Genomic DNA, 16,996 nt, shown 5'->3' on the forward strand with positions numbered 1-16,996 from the left:
TCCCATGGTCTGACTACACAACTAGTATAAGATATACAGTATAGGTCCCATGGTCTGACTACACCACTAGTATAATATATACAGTGCAGGTCACATGGTCTGACTACACAACTAGTATAATATATACATTATAAGTCACATGGTCTGAATGCACAACTAGTATAATATATACAGTGCAGGTCACATGGTCTGACTACACAACTAGTATAATATATACAGTATAAGTCACATGGTCTGACTACATCACTAGTATAATATATACAGTATAAGTCACATGGTCTGACTGCACCACTAGTATAATATATACAGTGCAGGTCCCATGGTCTGACTACACAACTAGTATAATATATACAGTATAGGTCACATGGTCTGACTGCACCACTAGTATAAGATATACAGTATAGGTCACATGGTCTGACTGCACCACTAGTATAAGATATACAGTATAAGTCACATGGTCTGACTACACCACTAATATAATATATACAGTGCAGGTCCCATGGTCTGACTGCACCACTAGTATAATATATACAGTATAGGTCCCATGGTCTGACTACACCACTAGTATAATATATACAGTGCAGGTCCCATGGTCTGACTACACCACTAGTATAAGATATACAGTATAGGTCACATGGTCTGACTACACCACTAGTATAAGATATACAGTATAGGTCACATGGTCTGACTACACCACTAGTATAATATATACAGTGCAGGTCCCATGGTCTGACTACACCACTAGTATAAGATATACAGTGCAGGTCCCATGGTCTGACTACACCACTAGTATAATATATACAGTGCAGGTCCCATGGTCTGACTGCACCACTAGTATAAGATATACAGTATAGGTCACATGGTCTGACTACACCACTAGTATAATATATACAGTGCAGGTCACATGGTCTGACTACACCACTAGTATAATATATACAGTATAGGTCACATGGTCTGACTACACCACTAGTATAATATATACAGTATAGGTCACATGGTCTGACTACACCACTAGTATAAGATATACAGTATAGGTCCCATGGTCTGACTACACCACTAGTATAAGATACAGTGCAGGTCCCATGGTCTGACTACACCACTAGTATAAGATACAGTGCAGGTCCCATGGTCTGACTACACCACTAGTATAAGATATACAGTGCAGGTCACATGGTCTGACTACACCACTAGTATAAGATATACAGTATAGGTCACATGGTCTGACTACACCACTAGTATAAGATATACAGTATAGGTCCCATGGTCTGACTACACCACTAGTATAAGATATACAGTATAGGTCCCATGGTCTGACTACACCACTAGTATAAGATATACAGTATAGGTCACATGGTCTGACTACACCACTAGTATAAGATATACAGTATAGGTCACATGGTCTGACTACACCACTAGTATAATATATACAGTATAGGTCCCATGGTCTGACTACACCACTAGTATAAGATATACAGTATAGGTCCCATGGTCTGACTACACCACTAGTATAAGATATACAGTATAGGTCACATGGTCTGACTACACCACTAGTATAAGATATACAGTATAGGTCACATGGTCTGACTACACCACTAGTATAAGATATACAGTATAGGTCACATGGTCTGACTACACCACTAGTATAAGATATACAGTGCAGGTCACATGGTCTGACTACACCACTAGTATAAGATATACAGTATAGGTCCCATGGTCTGACTACACCACTAGTATAAGATATACAGTATAGGTCCCATGGTCTGACTACACCACTAGTATAAGATATACAGTGCAGGTCCCATGGTCTGACTACACCACTAGTATAAGATATACAGTGCAGGTCCCATGGTCTGACTACACCACTAGTATAAGATATACAGTGCAGGTCCCATGGTCTGACTACACCACTAGTATAATATATACAGTATAGGTCACATGGTCTGACTACACCACTAGTATAAGATATACAGTGCAGGTCACATGGTCTGACTACACCACTAGTATAAGATATACAGTGCAGGTCCCATGGTCTGACTACACCACTAGTATAAGATATACAGTATAGGTCACATGGTCTGACTACACCACTAGTATAAGATATACAGTATAGGTCACATGGTCTGACTACACCACTAGTATAAGATATACAGTATAGGTCACATGGTCTGACTACACCACTAGTATAAGATATACAGTGCAGGTCACATGGTCTGACTACACCACTAGTATAAGATATACAGTGCAGGTCACATGGTCTGACTACACCACTAGTATAAGATATACAGTATAGGTCACATGGTCTGACTACACCACTAGTATAATATATATTGTGTGTAACTCACAGGCCTAGACATAACTGAATCTTCTAGGTAAATATAAACAATAAGCGCACAGCAGAACTATGTAAATAAAGAGCATTATGCACACAAACAGGTAATTACTCACCGCCAGCAGGAGATAGAGAGAGACAACCAGGCCAAGCAGCGCCTTATATAGCCCAAACTAAACCCCACCCACCGCAGGAAGTCTCAGCCAATCGCTTGCTGCTGTGAGACGTATTCAACTACAGCGCTATAACGGCGTTTTACCAATATGGCCGCTCATGGCTTCAGTCCGCACTAAAGAAAGTCTCAGCCAATCGTGTGCGCAAGAAAAAATGCAGTGGAGGTCACATGTTTCCTGTCTAGAGTGGAGCTCCACTCTGCAATTGGACCCTTCTCAGATTAGATTACAGACGATGGATACCTTTACTAATATGGCCGCTCATCACTTCAATGCTTTCTGTTGCGAGCCGGAACTACGTCATCACAATGCTCGGACGCTTTTGATTACCTCAGAATAACGACTGAGAGGATGCCCACATTCGGGTAAGGGTTTTTTCTTCTTTAATACCGATAGCTCACGTGACCCTCTGCTACAGTACCCAGGTATGGGGCTATAGTACCCACCTCAGGGGGCATTTGGTGTGAGAGGGGCCCCATATATCTTATTGTGTGACATATGGGTGTTATTGGGGCGTCTTGTGTTTTATCAAATATCCGATTTGTCCCATTTTACAGGAGAAGTTGTACAACTGGTGAACTAGTCTGTGTGTGAGTTTATATTTAATTACAGGCTCCTCATAGTGTGTGTAATGTTGTGCAATAAAACACTAGTGTACTAGTATATATATGTATGTGTGTGTAATGTTGTGCAATAAAACACTAGTGTACTAGTATATATATGTATGTGTGTGTAATGTTGTGCAATAAAAACACTAGTGTACTAGTATATATATGTATGTGTGTGTAATGATGTGCAATAAAACACAAGTGTACTAGTATATATATGTATGTGTGTGTAATGATGTGCAATAAAACACTAATGTACTAGTATATATATGTATGTGTGTGTAATGATGTGCAATAAAACACTAATGTACTAGTATATATATGTATGTGTGTGTAATGATGTGCAATAAAAACACTAGTGTACTAGTATATATATGTATGTGTGTGTAATGATGTGCAATAAAAACACTAGTGTACTAGTATATATATGTATGTGTGTGTAATGTTGTGCAATAAAACACTAGTGTACTAGTATATATATGTATGTGTGTGTAATGTTGTGCAATAAAACACAAGTGTACTAGTATATATATGTATGTGTGTGTAATGATGTGCAATAAAAACACTAGTGTACTAGTATATATATGTATGTGTGTGTAATGATGTGCAATAAAAACACTAGTGTACTAGTATATATATGTATGTGTGTGTAATGATGTGCAATAAAACACTAATGTACTAGTATATATATGTATGTGTGTGTAATGATGTGCAATAAAAACACTAGTGTACTAGTATATATATGTATGTGTGTGTAATGATGTGCAATAAAACACAAGTGTACTAGTATATATATGTATGTGTGTGTAATGTTGTGCAATAAAAACACTAGTGTACTAGTATATATATGTATGTGTGTGTAATGATGTGCAATAAAACACAAGTGTACTAGTATATATATGTATGTGTGTGTAATGATGTGCAATAAAAACACTAGTGTACTAGTATATATATGTATGTGTGTGTAATGATGTGCAATAAAACACTAATGTACTAGTATATATATGTATGTGTGTGTAATGATGTGCAATAAAAACACTAGTGTACTAGTATATATATGTATGTGTGTGTAATGATGTGCAATAAAACACTAGTGTACTAGTATATATATGTATGTGTGTGTAATGATGTGCAATAAAACACTAGTGTACTAGTATATATATGTATGTGTGTGTAATGATGTGCAATAAAACACTAGTGTACTAGTATATATATGTATGTGTGTGTAATGATGTGCAATAAAACACTAGTGTACTAGTATATATATGTATGTGTGTGTAATGATGTGCAATAAAAACACTAGTGTACTAGTATATATATATATATATATGTATGTGTGTGTAATGATGTGCAATAAAACACTAGTGTACTAGTATATATATGTATGTGTGTGTAATGATGTGCAATAAAACACTAGTGTACTAGTATATATATGTATGTGTGTGTAATGTTGTGCAATAAAACACTAGTGTACTAGTATATATATGTATGTGTGTGTAATGTTGTGCAATAAAAACACTAGTGTACTAGTATATATATGTATGTGTGTGTAATGATGTGCAATAAAACACTAGTGTACTAGTATATATATATGTATGTGTGTGTAATGTTGTGCAATAAAACACTAGTGTACTAGTATATATATGTATGTGTGTGTAATGATGTGCAATAAAACACAAGTGTACTAGTATATATATGTATGTGTGTGTAATGATGTGCAATAAAAACACTAGTGTACTAGTATATATATGTATGTGTGTGTAATGATGTGCAATAAAACACTAATGTACTAGTATATATATGTATGTGTGTGTAATGATGTGCAATAAAAACACTAGTGTACTAGTATATATATGTATGTGTGTGTAATGATGTGCAATAAAACACAAGTGTACTAGTATATATATGTATGTGTGTGTAATGTTGTGCAATAAAAACACTAGTGTACTAGTATATATATGTATGTGTGTGTAATGTTGTGCAATAAAACACTAGTGTACTAGTATATATATATATGTATGTGTGTGTAATGTTGTGCAATAAAACACTAGTGTACTAGTATATATATGTATGTGTGTGTAATGTTGTGCAATAAAAACACTAGTGTACTAGTATATATATGTATGTGTGTGTAATGATGTGCAATAAAACACAAGTGTACTAGTATATATATGTATGTGTGTGTAATGATGTGCAATAAAAACACTAGTGTACTAGTATATATATGTATGTGTGTGTAATGATGTGCAATAAAACACTAATGTACTAGTATATATATGTATGTGTGTGTAATGATGTGCAATAAAAACACTAGTGTACTAGTATATATATGTATGTGTGTGTAATGATGTGCAATAAAACACTAGTGTACTAGTATATATATGTATGTGTGTGTAATGTTGTGCAATAAAAACACTAGTGTACTAGTATATATATGTATGTGTGTGTAATGATGTGCAATAAAACACAAGTGTACTAGTATATATATGTATGTGTGTGTAATGATGTGCAATAAAAACACTAGTGTACTAGTATATATATGTATGTGTGTGTAATGATGTGCAATAAAACACTAAGTGTACTAGTATATATATGTATGTGTGTGTAATGATGTGCAATAAAACACTAGTGTACTAGTATATATATGTATGTGTGTGTAATGATGTGCAATAAAACACTAGTGTACTAGTATATATATGTATGTGTGTGTAATGATGTGCAATAAAACACTAGTGTACTAGTATATATATGTATGTGTGTGTAATGATGTGCAATAAAAACACTAGTGTACTAGTATATATATGTATGTGTGTGTAATGATGTGCAATAAAACACTAGTGTACTAGTATATATATGTATGTGTGTGTAATGATGTGCAATAAAACACTAGTGTACTAGTATATATATGTATGTGTGTGTAATGATGTGCAATAAAACACTAGTGTACTAGTATATATATGTATGTGTGTGTAATGATGTGCAATAAAACACTAGTGTACTAGTATATATATATATATATATATGTGTGTGTGTGTAATGATGTGCAATAAAACACTAGTGTACTAGTATATATATGTATGTGTGTGTAATGATGTGCAATAAAACACTAGTGTACTAGTATATATATGTATGTGTGTGTAATGTTGTGCAATAAAACACTAGTGTACTAGTATATATATGTATGTGTGTGTAATGTTGTGCAATAAAACACTAGTGTACTAGTATATATATGTATGTGTGTGTAATGATGTGCAATAAAAACACTAGTGTACTAGTATATATATATATGTATGTGTGTGTAATGTTGTGCAATAAAACACTAGTGTACTAGTATATATATGTATGTGTGTGTAATGTTGTGCAATAAAACACTAGTGTACTAGTATATATATATGTATGTGTGTGTAATGATGTGCAATAAAACACTAGTGTACTAGTATATATATGTATGTGTGTGTAATGTTGTGCAATAAAAACACTAGTGTACTAGTATATATATGTATGTGTGTGTAATGTTGTGCAATAAAACACTAGTGTACTAGTATATATATATGTATGTGTGTGTAATGATGTGCAATAAAACACTAGTGTACTAGTATATATATGTATTGTTAATGATGTGCAATAAAACACTAGTGTACTAGTATATATATATGTATGTGTGTAATGATGTGCAATAAAACACTAGTGTACTAGTATATATATGTATGTGTGTGTAATGATGTGCAATAAAAACACTAGTGTACTAGTATATATATTATGTGTGTGTGTAATGATGTGCAATAAAAACACTAATGTACTAGTATATATATGTATGTGTGTGTAATGATGTGCAATAAAACACTAGTGTACTAGTATATATATATATGTATGTGTGTGTAATGATGTGCAATAAAACACTAGTGTACTAGTATATATATGTATGTGTGTGTAATGATGTGCAATAAAACACTAGTGTACTAGTATATATATGTATGTGTGTGTAATGATGTGCAATAAAACACTAGTGTACTAGTATATATATGTATGTGTGTGTAATGATGTGCAATAAAACACTAGTGTACTAGTATATATATGTATGTGTATGTAATGATGTGCAATAAAACACTAGTGTACTAGTATATATATGTATGTGTATGTAATGATGTGCAATAAAACACTAGTGTACTAGTATATATATGTATGTGTATGTAATGATGTGCAATAAAACACTAGTGTACTAGTATATATATGTATGTGTGTGTAATGATGTGCAATAAAACACTAGTGTACTAGTATATATATGTATGTGTGTGTAATGTTGTGCAATAAAAACACTAGTGTACTAGTATATATATGTATGTGTGTGTAATGATGTGCAATAAAACACTAGTGTACTAGTATATATATATATATATATGTGTGTGTGTGTAATGATGTGCAATAAAACACTAGTGTGCTAGTATATATATATATGTATGTGTGTGTAATGATGTGCAATAAAACACTAGTGTACTAGTATATATATGTATGTGTGTGTAATGTTGTGCAATAAAACACTAGTGTACTAGTATATATATGTATGTGTGTGTAATGTTGTGCAATAAAACACAAGTGTACTAGTATATATATGTATGTGTGTGTAATGATGTGCAATAAAAACACAAGTGTACTAGTATATATATATATGTATGTGTGTGTAATGTTGTGCAATAAAACACTAGTGTACTAGTATATATATGTATGTGTGTGTAATGTTGTGCAATAAAAACACAAGTGTACTAGTATATATATATGTATGTGTGTGTAATGATGTGCAATAAAACACTAGTGTACTAGTATATATATGTATGTGTGTGTAATGTTGTGCAATAAAACACTAGTGTACTAGTATATATATGTATGTGTGTGTAATGTTGTGCAATAAAACACTAGTGTACTAGTATATATATGTATGTGTGTGTAATGATGTGCAATAAAACACTAGTATATATATATATGTATGTAATGATGTGCAATAAAACACTAGTGTACTAGTATATATATATATATGTGTAATGATGTGCAATAAAACACTAGTGTACTAGTATATATATGTATGTGTGTGTAATGATGTGCAATAAAACACTAGTGTACTAGTATATATATATATGTGTGTGTGTAATGATGTGCAATAAAAACACTAATGTACTAGTATATATATATATATGTGTAATGATGTGCAATAAAACACTAGTGTACTAGTATATATATATATGTGTGTGTGTAATGATGTGCAATAAAACACTAGTGTACTAGTATATATATGTATGTGTGTGTAATGTTGTGCAATAAAACACTAGTGTACTAGTATATATATGTATATGTGTAATGATGTGCAATAAAACACTAGTGTACTAGTATATATATATGTATGTGTGTGTAATGATGTGCAATAAAACACTAGTGTACTAGTATATATATGTATGTGTGTGTAATGTTGTGCAATAAAACACTAGTGTACTAGTATATATATGTATGTGTGTGTAATGATGTGCAATAAAACACTAGTGTGCTAGTATATATATATGTATGTGTGTGTAATGATGTGCAATAAAACACTAGTGTACTAGTATATATATGTATGTGTGTGTAATGTTGTGCAATAAAACACTAGTGTACTAGTATATATATGTATGTGTGTGTAATGTTGTGCAATAAAACACAAGTGTACTAGTATATATATGTATGTGTGTGTAATGTTGTGCAATAAAAACACAAGTGTACTAGTATATATATATATATATGTATGTGTGTGTAATGTTGTGCAATAAAACACTAGTGTACTAGTATATATATGTATGTGTGTGTAATGTTGTGCAATAAAAACACAAGTGTACTAGTATATATATATGTATGTGTGTGTAATGATGTGCAATAAAACACTAGTGTACTAGTATATATATGTATGTGTGTGTAATGTTGTGCAATAAAACACTAGTGTACTAGTATATATATATATATGTATGTGTGTGTAATGTTGTGCAATAAAACACTAGTGTACTAGTATATATATGTATGTGTGTGTAATGATGTGCAATAAAACACTAGTATATATATATATGTATGTAATGATGTGCAATAAAACACTAGTGTACTAGTATATATATATATATATGTGTAATGATGTGCAATAAAACACTAGTGTACTAGTATATATATGTATGTGTGTGTAATGATGTGCAATAAAACACTAGTGTACTAGTATATATATATATATGTGTGTGTGTAATGATGTGCAATAAAAACACTAATGTACTAGTATATATATATATGTGTAATGATGTGCAATAAAACACTAGTGTACTAGTATATATATATATGTGTGTGTGTAATGATGTGCAATAAAAACACTAATGTACTAGTATATATATATATATATGTGTAATGATGTGCAATAAAACACTAGTGTACTAGTATATATATATATGTGTAATGATGTGCAATAAAACACTAGTGTACTAGTATATATATATATATATGTGTGTGTAATGATGTGCAATAAAACACTAGTGTACTAGTATATATATATGTATGTGTGTGTAATGTTGTGCAATAAAACACTAGTATATATATATATGTATGTAATGTTGTGCAATAAAACACTAGTGTACTAGTATATATATATATGTGTGTGTGTAATGATGTGCAATAAAAACACTAGTGTACTAGTATATATATGTATGTGTGTGTAATGATGTGCAATAAAACACTAGTGTACTAGTATATATATATATGTATGTGTGTGTAATGATGTGCAATAAAACACTAGTGTACTAGTATATATATGTATGTGTGTGTAATGATGTGCAATAAAAACACTAGTGTACTAGTATATATATATATGTATGTGTGTGTAATGATGTGCAATAAAAACACTAGTGTACTAGTATATATATATATGTATGTGTGTGTAATGATGTGCAATAAAAACACTAGTGTACTAGTATATATATATATGTATGTGTGTGTAATGATGTGCAATAAAACACTAATGTACTAGTATATATATATGTATGTGTGTGTAATGATGTGCAATAAAAACACTAGTGTACTAGTATATATATATATATGTATGTGTGTGTAATGATGTGCAATAAAACACTAGTGTACTAGTATATATATGTATGTGTGTGTAATGTTGTGCAATAAAACACTAGTGTACTAGTATATATATATGTATGTGTGTGTAATGATGTGCAATAAAACACTAGTGTACTAGTATATATATGTATATGTGTAATGATGTGCAATAAAACACTAGTGTACTAGTATATATATGTATGTGTGTGTAATGATGTGCAATAAAACACTAGTGTACTAGTATATATATATGTATGTAGGGTGTAATGATTGTGCAATAAAACACTAGGTAGTTACTAGTATATATATATATTATGTTTGTGTGTGTAATGATGTGCATTAAACACTAGTGTACTAGTATATATTATATGTGTGTGAATGATGTTTTTTTTGCAATAAAAAACACTAGTGTACTAGTATATATATATATATGTATTGTATGTGTAATGTTGTGCAATAAAACACTAGTGTAATAGTATATATATATATATATGATGTGGTATGATGTTGTCAATAAAACACTAGTGTACTAGTATTATATAATATGATGTATGTGTAATGATGTGCAATAAAACACTAGTGTACTAGTATATATATATATATGTATGTGTAATGATGTGCAATAAAACACTAGTGTACTAGTATATATATATATATGTATGTGTAATGATGTGCAATAAAACACTAGTGTACTAGTATATATATATATGTGTGTGTGTAATGTTGTGCAATAAAAACACTAGTGTACTAGTATATATATGTATGTGTGTGTAATGATGTGCAATAAAACACTAGTGTACTAGTATATATATATATGTGTGTGTAATGATGTGCAATAAAAACACTAGTGTACTAGTATATATATATATATGTATGTGTGTGTAATGATGTGCAATAAAACACTAATGTACTAGTATATATATATATATATGTATGTGTGTGTAATGATGTGCAATAAAACACTAATGTACTAGTATATATATATATATGTATGTGTGTGTAATGATGTGCAATAAAACACTAGTGTACTAGTATATATATGTATGTGTGTGTAATGATGTGCAATAAAACACTAGTGTACTAGTATATATATGTATGTGTGTGTAATGATGTGCAATAAAAACACTAGTGTACTAGTATATATATATGTATGTGTGTGTAATGATGTGCAATAAAACACTAGTGTACTAGTATATATATGTATATGTGTAATGATGTGCAATAAAACACTAGTGTACTAGTATATATATGTATGTGTGTGTAATGATGTGCAATAAAACACTAGTGTACTAGTATATATATATGTATGTAATGATGTGCAATAAAACACTAGTGTACTAGTATATATATATATATGTATGTGTAATGATGTGCAATAAAACACTAGTGTACTAGTATATATATGTATGTGTGTGTAATGATGTGCAATAAAACACTAGTGTACTAGTATATATATATATATGTATGTGTAATGATGTGCAATAAAACACTAGTGTACTAGTATATATATGTATGTGTGTGTAATGATGTGCAATAAAACACAAGTGTACTAGTATATATATGTATGTGTGTGTAATGATGTGCAATAAAAACACAAGTGTACTAGTATATATATGTATGTGTGTGTAATGATGTGCAATAAAACACTAGTGTACTAGTATATATATGTATGTGTGTGTAATGATGTGCAATAAAACACTAGTGTACTAGTGTATATATATATGTATGTGTGTGTAATGATGTGCAATAAAACACTAGTGTACTAGTATATATATATATATGTATGTAATGATGTGCAATAAAACACTAGTGTACTAGTATATATATATATATATGTATGTGTAATGATGTGCAATAAAACACTAGTGTACTAGTATATATATGTATGTGTGTGTAATGATGTGCAATAAAACACTAGTGTACTAGTATATATATATGTATGTAATGATGTGCAATAAAACACTAGTGTACTAGTATATATATATGTATGTGTGTGTAATGATGTGCAATAAAACACTAGTGTACTAGTATATATATATATATATATGTGTGTGTAATGATGTGCAATAAAACACTAGTGTACTAGTATATATATATGTATGTGTGTGTAATGATGTGCAATAAAACACTAGTGTACTAGTATATATATGTATGTGTGTGTAATGATGTGCAATAAAAACACTAGTGTACTAGTATATATATATATATATATATGTATGTGTGTGTAATGATGTGCAATAAAACACTAGTGTACTAGTGTATATATATATATGTATGTGTGTGTAATGATGTGCAATAAAACACTAGTGTACTAGTATATATATATATATGTATGTAATGATGTGCAATAAAACACTAGTGTACTAGTATATATATATATATATGTATGTGTAATGATGTGCAATAAAACACTAGTGTACTAGTATATATATGTATGTGTGTGTAATGATGTGCAATAAAACACTAGTGTACTAGTATATATATATGTATGTAATGATGTGCAATAAAACACTAGTGTACTAGTATATATATATGTATGTGTGTGTAATGATGTGCAATAAAACACTAGTGTACTAGTATATATATATATATATATGTGTGTGTAATGATGTGCAATAAAACACTAGTGTACTAGTATATATATATGTATGTGTGTGTAATGATGTGCAATAAAACACTAGTGTACTAGTATATATATGTATGTGTGTGTAATGATGTGCAATAAAAACACTAGTGTACTAGTATATATATATATATATATATGTATGTGTGTGTAATGATGTGCAATAAAACACTAGTGTACTAGTGTATATATATATGTATGTGTGTGTAATGATGTGCAATAAAACACTAGTGTACTAGTATATATATGTATGTGTGTGTGTAATGATGTGCAATAAAACACTAGTGTGCTAGTATATATATATGTATGTGTGTGTAATGATGTGCAATAAAACACTAGTGTACTAGTATATATATATGTATGTGTGTGTAATGATGTGCAATAAAACACTAGTGTACTAGTATATATATATGTATGTAATGATGTGCAATAAAACACTAGTGTACTAGTATATATATATGTATGTGTGTGTAATGATGTGCAATAAAACACTAGTGTACTAGTATATATATATGTATGTGTGTGTAATGATGTGCAATAAAACACTAGTGTACTAGTATATATATATATGTATATGTGTGTGTAATGATGTGCAATAAAACACTAGTGTACTAGTATATATATATATATGTATGTGTGTGTAATGATGTGCAATAAAACACTAGTGTACTAGTATATATATATATATATATGTGTGTAATGATGTGCAATAAAACACTAGTGTGCTAGTATATATATATGTATGTGTGTGTAATGATGTGCAATAAAACACTAGTGTGCTAGTATATATATATGTATGTGTGTGTAATGTTGTGCAATAAAACACTAGTGTACTAGTATATATATATATATATATGTGTAATGATGTGCAATAAAACACTAGTGTACTAGTATATATATATGTATGTGTGTGTAATGATGTGCAATAAAACACTAGTGTGCTAGTATATATATATGTATGTGTGTGTAATGTTGTGCAATAAAACACTAGTGTACTAGTATATATATATATATATATATGTGTAATGATGTGCAATAAAACACTAGTGTACTAGTATATATATATGTATGTGTGTGTAATGATGTGCAATAAAACACTAGTGTGCTAGTATATATATATGTATGTGTGTGTAATGTTGTGCAATAAAACACTAGTGTACTAGTATATATATATATATATATATGTGTAATGATGTGCAATAAAACACTAGTGTGCTAGTATATATATATGTATGTGTGTGTAATGATGTGCAATAAAACACTAGTGTACTAGTATATATATATGTATGTGTGTGTAATGATGTGCAATAAAACACTAGTGTGCTAGTATATATATATGTATGTGTGTGTAATGATGTGCAATAAAACACTAGTGTACTAGTATATATATGTATGTGTGTGTAATGATGTGCAATAAAACACTAGTGTACTAGTATATATATATATATATGTATGTAATGATGTGCAATAAAACACTAGTGTACTAGTATATATATATATATATATGTATGTAATGATGTGCAATAAAACACTAGTGTACTAGTATATATATATATGTATGTGTGTGTAATGTTGTGCAATAAAACACTAGTGTACTAGTATATATATATATATGTGTGTGTGTAATGATGTGCAATAAAACACTAGTGTACTAGTATATATATATATATATGTATGTAATGATGTGCAATAAAACACTAGTGTACTAGTATATATATGTATGTGTGTGTAATGATGTGCAATAAAAACACTAGTGTACTAGTATATATATGTATGTGTGTGTAATGTTGTGCAATAAAACACTAGTGTACTAGTATATATATGTATGTGTGTGTAATGATGTGCAATAAAAACACTAGTGTACTAGTATATATATGTATGTGTGTGTAATGATGTGCAATAAAACACTAGTGTACTAGTATATATATATATATGTATGTAATGATGTGCAATAAAACACTAGTGTACTAGTATATATATATATATATATATATATATGTATGTAATGATGTGCAATAAAACACTAGTGTACTAGTATATATATATATATGTATGTGTGTGTAATGATGTGCAATAAAACACTAGTGTACTAGTATATATATATATATATGTATGTAATGATGTGCAATAAAACACTAGTGTACTAGTATATATATATATATATATATATGTATGTAATGATGTGCAATAAAAACACTAGTGTACTAGTATATATATGTATGTGTGTGTAATGATGTGCAATAAAAACACTAGTGTACTAGTATATATATGTATGTGTGTGTAATGATGTGCAATAAAACACTAGTGTACTAGTATATATATATATATATGTGTGTGTGTGTGTAATGATGTGCAATAAAACACTAGTGTACTAGTATATATATATGTATGTGTGTGTAATGATGTGCAATAAAACACTAGTGTACTAGTATATATATATATATATGTGTGTATGTAATGATGTGCAATAAAACACTAGTGTGCTAGTATATATATATGTGTGTGTGTAATGATGTGCAATAAAAACACTAGTGTACTAGTATATATATATATGTATGTGTGTGTAATGATGTGCAATAAAACACTAGTGTACTAGTATGTATATATATATATGTGTGTGTGTAATGATGTGCAATAAAAACACAAGTGTACTAGTATATATATGTATGTGTGTGTAATGATGTGCAATAAAACACTAGTGTACTAGTATATATATATATGTGTGTGTGTAATGATGTGCAATAAAAACACTAGTGTACTAGTATATATATATATATGTGTGTGTGTAATGATGTGCAATAAAACACTAGTGTGCTAGTATATATATATGTATGTGTGTGTAATGATGTGCAATAAAACACTAGTGTGCTAGTATATATATATGTATGTGTGTGTAATGATGTGCAATAAAACACTAGTGTACTAGTATATATATATGTGTGTGTGTGTGTGTAATGATGTGCAATAAAACACAAGTGTACTAGTATATATATATATATATATATATGTGTGTGTAATGATGTGCAATAAAACACTAGTGTACTAGTATATATATATATGTATATGTGTGTGTAATGATGTGCAATAAAACACTAGTGTACTAGTATATATATATATGTATATGTGTGTGTAATGATGTGCAATAAAACACTAGTGTACTAGTATATATATGTATGTGTGTGTAATGATGTGCAATAAAACACTAGTGTACTAGTATATATATGTATGTGTGTGTAATGATGTGCAATAAAACACTAGTGTACTAGTATATATATGTATGTGTGTGTAATGATGTGCAATAAAACACTAGTGTACTAGTATATATATGTATGTGTGTGTAATGATGTGCAATAAAACACTAGTGTACTAGTATGTATGTGTGTGTAATGATGTGCAATAAAACACTAGTGTACTAGTATATATATGTATGTGTGTGTAATGATGTGCAATAAAACACAAGTGTACTAGTATATATATATATATATATATATATGTATGTAATGATGTGCAATAAAACACTAGTGTGCTAGAATATATATGTATGTGTGTGTAATGATGTGCAATAAAACACTAGTGTACTAGTATATATATGTATGTGTGTGTAATGATGTGCAATAAAAACACAAGTGTACTAGTATATATATGTATGTGTGTGTAATGATGTGCAATAAAACACTAGTGTACTAGTATATATATGTGTGTGTGTGTGTAATGATGTGCAATAAAAACACTAGTGTACTAGTATATATATGTATGTGTGTGTAATGATGTGCAATAAAACACTAGTGTACTAGTATATATATGTATGTGTGTGTAATGATGTGCAATAAAAACACTAGTGTACTAGTATATATATATATATGTGTGTGTGTAATGATGTGCAATAAAACACTAGTGTACTAGTATATATATATATATGTGTAATGATGTGCAATAAAAACACAAGTGTACTAGTATATATATGTATATGTGTGTAATGATGTGCAATAAAACACTAGTGTGCTAGTATATATATGTATGTGTGTGTAATGATGTGCAATAAAACACTAGTGTGCTAGTATATATATGTATGTGTGTGTAATGATGTGCAATAAAAACACTAGTGTACTAGTATATATATATATATATATATATGTATGTGTGTGTAATGATGTGCAATAAA

The 16,996-nt window shown here is 29.7% G+C and overlaps 1 protein-coding gene across 1 annotated transcript in view; it reads left to right on the plus strand.

Annotated features, from left to right (window-relative positions):
• The first annotated feature begins 2,699 nt into the window (after positions 1-2,699).
• The window catches only part of INTS5 (integrator complex subunit 5), a 27,831-nt gene continuing 13,534 nt past the window's right edge, over positions 2,700-16,996 (plus strand). The window contains exon 1 of the mRNA XM_053719949.1: positions 2,700-2,867. The gene's annotated coding sequence lies outside the window, so the exon portion shown is untranslated. The remainder of the gene's footprint in view (positions 2,868-16,996) is intronic.

This window comes from Bombina bombina, chromosome 7 (assembly GCF_027579735.1).
Source record: "Bombina bombina isolate aBomBom1 chromosome 7, aBomBom1.pri, whole genome shotgun sequence".
Classification (NCBI taxonomy): domain Eukaryota; kingdom Metazoa; phylum Chordata; class Amphibia; order Anura; family Bombinatoridae; genus Bombina; species Bombina bombina.